Genomic DNA, 9,044 nt, shown 5'->3' with positions numbered 1-9,044 from the left:
GGGGTGCTTATGTTTTTTCAAATTAGTGTTTCGGGTTCCTTCATATATATTTCCAGAAGTGGGATTGCTGGGTCAAAAGGAAGATCCACTTTTAATTTTTTGAGGTATCTCCATACTGCTTTCCACAGTGGCTGCACTAGTCTGTATTCTCATCAACAGTGCAAAAGGGGTCCCCTTTTTCCACATCCTCACCAGCACTTGTTGATTTTTTATTTTATTGATGATAGCTATTCTGACAGGTGTGAGGTGGTATCTCATTGTGCTTTTAATTTGCGTGTCTCTGGTGATTAGTGACATTGAGCATCTTTTCATATGTCTATAGGCCATGTGTATGTCCTCTTTGGAGAAGTGTCTATTCAGGTCCTTTGCACATTTTGTAATTGGATTGTTTGTCTCCCTGGTGTTGAGTCATGAGTTCTTTATATATTTTGGAGATTAACCCCTTATCAGATGTATCAGCAAGTATGTCCTCCCATTCTGTGGGTTGTCTTTTTATTTTGTTGATGGTTTCCTTTGCTGTACAAAAACTTTTTAGTTTGACTGTAGTTTCATTTGTTTATTTTTTCTTTTGTTTCTCTTGCCTGGGGAGATATATCTGATGAAAGATTTCTATGAGCAACGTCTGAGATTTCACTGCCTATGTTTTCTTCTAGGATTTTTTATGGTTACAGGTCTAACTTTTAAGTCTTTGATTCACTTTGAATTTATTCTTGTGTGTGGTGTAAAAAGGTGGTTTAGTTTCATTCGGCTGCATGTATCTGTCCAATTTTCCCAACACCATTTATTGAATGACCTATTTTTAGCCCATTTTATGTGCTTGCCTCTTCTGTCAAGTATTAATTGATTATAAAGGTGTGGGTTTATTTCTGGGCTCTCTATTCTGTCCCATCAATCTACACATCTTTTTTTATTCTAGTACTAGGCTGTTTTGATTACTATGGCCTTGTAATATAGTTTGATACTAGGTAGTGTGATTCTTCCAACTTTGTTCTTCCTTTTCTGGACTGCTGTTGCTATGCAGGGACTTCTGTGGTTCCATATAAATTTTTGAAATATTTGTTCTAGTTCTGTGAAATACATCATAGGAATCTTGATAGGAATCGCATTCAATCTACAGATTGCTTTGGGCAGTATGCACATTTTAACGATGTTAATTTGTCCTATCCATGAACTTGGTATGTGCTCCCACTTATTTGTATCTTCTTCAATTTCTTTAGTGTTTTATAATTTTCTGAGTATAGGTCTTTTACACCCTTGGTTAGGTTTATTCCTGTGTCTTTTAATCTTTTTGAAGCAACTGTGAATGTGATTGTTTTCTTAATTTTCCTTTCTGTTAGTTTGTTATTGGCATATAAAAATGAAACTGATTTCTGAATATTAATTTTTATCTTGTTACTTTGCTGAATTCAGTTATCAGTTCTAGTAGTTTCTTAGTGAAATCTTTGGGGTTCTCTATGAACAGTATAATATTATCTGCAAATAAATACAGTTTTACTTCTTCCTTTCCAATTTGGATGCCTTTTTTTTTCTTGTCCGATTGCTGTGGCTAAGACTTCCAGTACTATGTTAAATAAGAGAGGTGAAACCAGACATCCCTGTCTTTTTCCCAGCTTAAGGGGAATGCTTGTAGTTTTTGCCTGTTGAGTATGAAAAGCTGCAATTTGTTATGTATGGCCTTTATTATATTGAGGTATATTTCCTCTATTCTCACTTTGCTGAGTTTTTATCCTAAATGGGTGCTGGATTTTATCAAAAGCTTTTTCTGCGTTTATTGATATGACTATGTGATTTCTATCATTCATTTTGTTTATGTGGTGAATCACATTTATTGATTTGCGAATTATGTTACATCCTTCCATTCCTGGAATAAATTCCACTTCATCAAGGTGTATGACCTTTTTGATGCATTGCTGTACTTGACTTGTTAATATTTTGTTGAGGATTTTAGCATCTATGTTCGTCAGTGATACTGGCCTACAATTTTCTTTCTTTGTAGTGTCTTCATCTGGTTTTGGAATTAGGATAATGCTGGCCTCATAAAATGAGTTTGGGAGCCTTCTCGCCTCTTCAATTTTATGAAATAGTTTGAGAAGGATAGGTGTTAGTTCTATTTGGAGTGTTTGGTGAAATTTACCTGTGAAGCCATCAGGTCCAGGGCTTTTGTTCATTGGGAGATTTTTGATTACTGGTTCAATTTTACTAGGTGTAATCTGTCTATTCAGATTTCTGATTCTTCCTGATTTATTTTTGGAAGATTGTATGTTTCTAGGAATTTATCCATTTCATCCAGGTTGTTCAGTTTGTTGGCATATAATTGTCCATAATATTTTCTTAAAACCCTTTGTATTTCTTTGCTGTCCTTATTTCTCTGGATTCATTTCTGATTTTATTTATTTGGATCCTTTCTCTTTTTTTCTTGATGAGTTTGGTTAAAGGTTTGTCAATCTGGTTCATCTTTTCAAAGAACCAGCACTTGGATCCATTGACCTTTTGTATCATATTTTAGACTCTATTTTATTTATTTCTGCTCTGATTTTAATTACTTCCTTCATTCTACTCACATTGTGCTTTGTTTATTGTTCCTTTTGAAGTTCCTTTAAGTGTGCTTAGATTGCTTATTTGAGCTTTTCCTTGTTTTTTGAGATAGGTCTGTAATCCTATGAATTTCTCTCTTAGGATTGCTTGCCCAGTGCCCCACAGATTTTGAATTGTTGTGCCCTCGTTTTCATTTGTTTCAAGGTATCTTTCAAATTCTTCATTGATCTCATTGTTGACCCTTTCACTGTTTAATAACATGTTAGTTAATTTCTATGTTTTTGCATGCTTTTCAGTGCTCTTCTGGTGACTGATTTCTAGTTTCATAGCTTTGTGGTCACAGAAGACCACAAATCAAGTGATATGATTTCAATGTTCTTAAATTTATTGAGACTTGTTTTGTGTCCTAGTATGTGGTCTATCCTAGAAAACATTCCATGTGCACTTGAAAAGTATGTACAGTCTGCCACTTTGGAGTGAAGTGCTCTGAAGATATCAATTAAATCCATTTGATCTAGGGTACTGTTTAAGGCTGCTGTCTCCTTGTTGATTTTCTGCCTGGAAGGTCAATCCATTGAAGTCAATGGGGTGTTAAAATCCCCAACTATGACTGTATTTCTGTCGATCTCTCCTTTTATGTCTATCAAGATTTGCTTGACATATTTAGGTGCTCCTATGTTGAGTGCGCAAATGTTTAATAGGGTTATATCCTATTGTTGGATTGTTTCCTTTATCATTATGTAGTGTCCTTGTCTCTCGCTATAGGCTTGTTTTTAAAGTCTATTTTGTTAGCTACAAGTACTGCTACCTCAGCTTTTTTTTTCTTTTCCATTTGTATGAAATATCTTTTTCCAACTCTCTACTTTTAGCCTGTGTGTATCTTTCAATCTGAGATGGCTCTCTTCGAGGTAAGCATATATATGGGGCTTATTTTCTTTTCCATTCAGCTACCCTCTGGCTTTGCTTGGAGTATTTAAGCCATTTACATTTAAGGTGATTATTGATAGATACGTATGTAGTGCCATTTTATTCTTAGACTATTTGCCTCTAGTTTTTTTTCCTTTTCTCTTTTTCTTTTTCTTAAAGCAAGCCCTTTAACATTTGCTGCAGTGTTGGTTTCGTGTTAACAAACTCCTTTAGCTTTTTCTTGTCTGGAAGTTCCTTATTTCTCCTTTGATTTTAAATGACAGCCTCACTGGGTAAAGTAATCTTGATTGTAGGTCCTTGCTTTTCATCACTTTGAATATTTTATGTCCCTCCTTTCTGACCTGGATTCTAAGGAGTATTCAGATGACAGTCTAATTGTTGCTGCTTTGTAGGTAACTATCTGCTTTTCTCTTGTGGCTTTTAAGATTCTCTCTTTGTTGTTAAGCCTTGTCATTTTAATTGTGATGTATCTTGCTGTAGGCCTCTTTGGGCCCAATTTGTTTTGGGAGTCTCTGAGTTTCCTGGACTTGTCTAACTTTTCCTTCCCCAGATTAGGTAAATTTTCAGTCATTATTTCTTTAGATAGGTTTTTTAATCCCTTGCTAACTCTCTTCTCCTTCTTGTATTCCCATGATGCAGATGTTGTTACACTTCATGTTATACAGGATGTTTCGTAAGCTCTCCTCATTTTTTAAAATTCTCAAGATTCTTTCCTTCTACCTTGTTTTCCAAATCACTGATTCAACCCCCTGCTTCATCTAACGCACTGCTTATTCCTTCTACTGTATTATATCAGATATTGCATTCTTTATTTCTGACTGATCCTTTTTTATGGTTTCTATGTATTTTTTTTATGCTGTTGAGTATCCTTATAATCATTACTCTAAACTCTGATAAATCACTTTCATTTCATCCAGTTCTTCTAGAAAAATTCTCTTGCTCTTTCATTTGGGGTCTACTGTATTTTGCCTTATATAATGCACTCGTATGTATGATACACACCCCCATTTTTGGCCCAATCTTTCAGGAAAAAATCTTTTGTTTTACTTTTCTATTCAATTATTTAGATCTAGAAACAAAACCAATTATCATATTCCAGGATATTATTTTGCAAATGCATATTGTTATTGCCTTCTAGAGTTACATTTTTAATGCATAAGCATAAATAAAATAAGTAAAAACATTTATGTAGATATGGAATTAGTATTACACATGCATAACGTGCATCCTTATTTTCCCCTCAAAACTTTGGGTAAAAAAGTGCACTTATACACAGCAAAATACGGTATTTCTTTTTCTTCCCCTTTTGTTTGCTTCTTTGCATTTTCCACCTTAGATGTTAAATGAGCCACTGAACTGAACAGGTGTTAATATAATCAATATGTAATCAGCAGTCTGGCATAAATACCAGAAGATGGGGCAGAGTGATATCTGTGGGCAGGGCTATTGCTTCCTCTCAGGCTGATGCCATTCAGAGAGGAGTGCTCTGCCTGAGAGAGAGGGCTCCTGCAGTGTGGGGGATGACTCAGCCCAGGGATCCTGGTGGGTGTTTCCTCAGTTACCTCCCCAGAATCTATTTATGTTTTTCTAGTCCACTCTGCCTTCCCTTTGCCGACACCCAAGTTAGGTGGCTGCAAATGAAAATTTGTGCTTTGGCCTTTTAAAAGGCTCTCTGTGTCTCCAGCCATCTCTCCCTGGCTGACAGAACTCCTGCTATTTTCCACAGCTGGATGTTATCTGGGTTTCTTTCTGGCTCTGGTGCTGTAGCCTGGAGAGCCCAGCTTGGAGTTTAGAACACACACTTTTCAGGGTGAACACCCTGGCCACTGAAATATCCCTCCAGCACTTTAGCTGCAACCCATGGGAGTCCAGGCAACCCTGTCACATGTACTCTGCACTCCCTACCAGTCATGCAGTGATGAAGTGTTTTCTTCTGTCTATGGTTGTAAGGCTTCTCTCCAGCTAGTGTTCAGTTTGTTATTCAAGATGAGTTCTCTACAATTTAGTTGTAATTCCAGATTGGTCCTGGGAGGAGTTTACTGTAGCTTTCACTTACTCCTCTGCCATCTTTGATCTCTAAAGCTATATATCTTAACAAAATCCATGTTTTGACAATTTTTTTGTGAACATTATGTGTAATATCGTATTACTACACTGAAATTTCCTTATTATTATTATTTATCATTTGCTTCTTCCAAATTTAATTATTATAAATAATGTCATGGAGTTTCCCTGTGATAATGCTTTTTCTACACTTCTTTAGAATTGATTTTTAGAAACCAGGTGAAAGAAAAACCCAATATATTTAGGCTTACAGTATACATACATATCTCAACTGCTTTCCAAAATTCATACCAGTTTATATCCATGAGCAGTGTAAGAAAATACCTGTTTCTGTATACTTCAATACATCATCTTTCCCTCATGAGGGAATAAGAACTCATTGTAGGTTTAGTAATGGGAGTGATAATATTTGCTATAAAGACTTTGCCCAGTTTTGTGACAGCAATGTACCAACCATTAAATAGGAGTCAAGTTAAATTTTCTTATTCTGGAAGAAAATGTGTTTATCAATCAAAAGAAATAAATTTTTGACCACATCTACTATTAGCAAGGCACTAAGGTATAAAATGGAGAGTACAATGGATTTTTAGAGGCTTATACTTTGGTTGCAAAAGTATAAGCACCAAGGGAGTTCAATAAGAATATGAAATTTAAATAAGTTTTTGAAAATAGCTGAAAAGTTTTTCAAAGTTGGTACAAAGTTATTTTTCAAGGAAGCAATGTGGAAAATGAAGCTTCTACAAGTTCAGAAGAGAAAAAAGTCACTTCAGGTTAGGATAAGATTCATTTCCTATTTACAGAACTCTCTCTCCCTCTAACATATAATAATATAATATATAATCTTATGTATAAGATTATGTATATAATCTTCTAGAAGAGACTTTTCCTGGCATAATTTAAAAATCCTTGAACAATGTCAGAATTTTAAAAATTCTGATGTTTAACTAGTGTTTATATCATTTTACCAGTAATATGATCATTAAACTGGTTTTACTTATACTTCAAAACTCACTTCTAAAAAATTAAGTTGTGATAAATTGTACTAAATACATCCCTGCAGTGAATGGTTAATTGCACATATGTTTCATCTAGTTCTGCATCAGGGCTTTGCTTTTCTAGGTATGGATTTGTGGTTGGGTCATCTATTGTAATGCAATAATGAGTCAATGGGTACTATGTTCTTTTGTCTAGTATCTATTACATAGAAAAATATATTTTTTTGGCTTGTTGAATACTATTCATGGTAAATAAATACCACTATCAACACTGGCAGCCCAGTTTAGTCAATGAGATGAATGAATTTCCATCTCATTAGTTTAAAGAAATCAATTCACTCTTTTCAAAGTCTGAAGTTTATACACATGCAAATTTATGAAATTTAATAAAATAATGGTTTATGGTTGATGAGTTTATGAGATGGGGAAGCTATTATATTAAACTCAAAAAGTTTCAGAATCTGCCACCAAGGCCACAGTTCTATATCCAGAAGACTAAAGATAAAACAGGGAATTCCCATTATCTAAATATTTCTCATCTAAGCAAAACTTCTCATAGCATAAAATATTGACTAATGCATACATCACTCATTAATTGTTCCCTACTCATGTAAGTGTATTCTTCCTGGTTCAACACAAAATCCTGTATTTACCCATTGTGACAAAAGTTTTGTTGGTTGGCCTCTTCTTAATCATTGGATGCTGTTAATGTATCTGTTCCTTTGGGAAGCTATTTATGGCTATACATAACACAATTTGAGGTCTCAAAGTCAGTACTGGAAAAATGCAGAATTTTATGTGATTAATGAAAGTAGTATTCAAATACTTTTCAAATCACGCAAAAGATCAGTTAGATAAGTTGAAAGTGAAATAGGGAAAATCTGTAAAGATTGATTGTGATTCAAAGGGTGCACCAAAGGACAGTAATTTAAATATTAAATAGTTGTAGAAACCATTGGAAAAATTGAAAAAATTCTCTGAATATTTTTTAAAAGATTAAAAAAATTTTTTTGGGGTGCACAAAGGAAAGTAATATAACTATCAAATAACTGGAGAGACTACTGGAAAAATTGAAAAAATTCTCTGAATATTTTTAAAAGATTTTATTTATTTATTTTTAGAGAGAGGGGAAGGGAGAGAGAAAAAGAGGGAAAGAAACATCGATGTGAGAGAGAAACATTAATCAGTTGCCTCTTGCATCCGACCTGACCAGAGATCAAACCTGCAACCCAGGCATGTGCCTTGAGTGGGATTCAAACCGGTGGCCTTTTGCTTTGCGGAATGATCCCCAACCAACTGAGCACACCAGTCAGAGGTCTCTGCACACACCTATGTATATATTTCCCCCTCCCTCAAAAAGACACCTCTTTAAAAGCATGCTAGAAAATTTAACATTAAAGGTAACATTCATATTGTGTTGTCAGCTGTGTTAGAAATTACAAAAAACAAAAATGTTATTCATTCTTTGTTGATTTTCATTATTCCCACAGTTAAAATTTTAACCTGTATTTAAATAGCTTTCAGTTTAATACTTTTCATGATAAAGTCCTATTAAAACTTCCCTTTCCATTCCCACGTCCCCATTATCTACCTTAAATCTTCAGTTCCTATTTCCTTTAGACTCCTTGCCCTTGGTGCCAATTATTCTCAGATAACAACAATAACAATATAGAAAAAGTGATATGTCTTTTTATTCTAAGAATGAGTAGAACCAGATACACTGAATTCTTTGTCAATGCAGATGTAAACCTTAATCAAATGAGCTCATAACAAAGCATTCCATAATTCTGGATCAGTGTTAACAAGGAAAGCAATGTCCATCATCTTCAATGTTTGTTTACATCATGAGAGATTTTAATGCTGAGAGAGTACGGTGCTAGATGAACAAGTGATTAACGCTTATCTAAATAAACAGTGGTCTACAAAGTATGGAAGATTAAAATCAATGAGAAGTTATACAGTTAGTCAGTTTGTCAGCACAGGGATTGAGATGCAGAAGAAATATGGTCATGACTCAGACTAACCTTGGTGTAGTATTTCTCAGTAATTGAAAGTTTGTTTTTTTTCTTATAGCCATTTTTAGGGACCTTAATGCCTTCAATGTCTTTAAGGTTTATAACATGGCTTTGCTATTGCCAACATTCTCTAAATATCTGCAGATATACATTCAAGTAAGAAAACTCATTAGCTGCTTTTGCAATTGAAAAAATTTTAAAAATATATATTAGAAGTCAAATGACATAAATATGGCATAATAGAGCTATCACATGAAGAAAACAAGAATCATTTGGAAAGTGATAAAAATCAATGACAGTTTTACAGAACAGTAAGAAAATATGTTCATTTACTAAAAGGAGAAAAAAAATCTCTACGTTAACTAGTTCAACCATTAAATTAAATGTCAGATTCCATGTTTTTAAGAATACGTTCTAAAAAAAGATTTTGTTTATTTATTTATTTATTTTTAGAGGAGGAGGGAAGGAGACAGAGAGGGAGGAAAAACATCATTGTGTGAGAAACAGT

At 34.2% G+C, this 9,044-nt stretch overlaps 1 non-coding gene across 1 annotated transcript; it reads right to left on the bottom strand.

Annotated features, from left to right (window-relative positions):
• Window positions 1–8,586: 8,586 nt before the first annotated feature.
• LOC129062010 (small nucleolar RNA SNORA33) lies at window positions 8,587–8,715 on the bottom strand. The gene has a single exon (XR_008528249.1). It is a non-coding gene; the product is annotated as a small nucleolar RNA SNORA33 (small nucleolar RNA).
• Between the last annotated feature and the right edge of the window lie 329 nt (window positions 8,716–9,044).

This window comes from Pteronotus mesoamericanus, unplaced genomic scaffold (genome assembly GCF_021234165.1).
Source record: "Pteronotus mesoamericanus isolate MK-2021 breed Mesoamerican mustached bat unplaced genomic scaffold, CSHL_Meso_final scaffold_651, whole genome shotgun sequence".
Classification (NCBI taxonomy): domain Eukaryota; kingdom Metazoa; phylum Chordata; class Mammalia; order Chiroptera; family Mormoopidae; genus Pteronotus; species Pteronotus mesoamericanus.
This window is presented reverse-complemented; position numbering and strand designations above follow the sequence as displayed.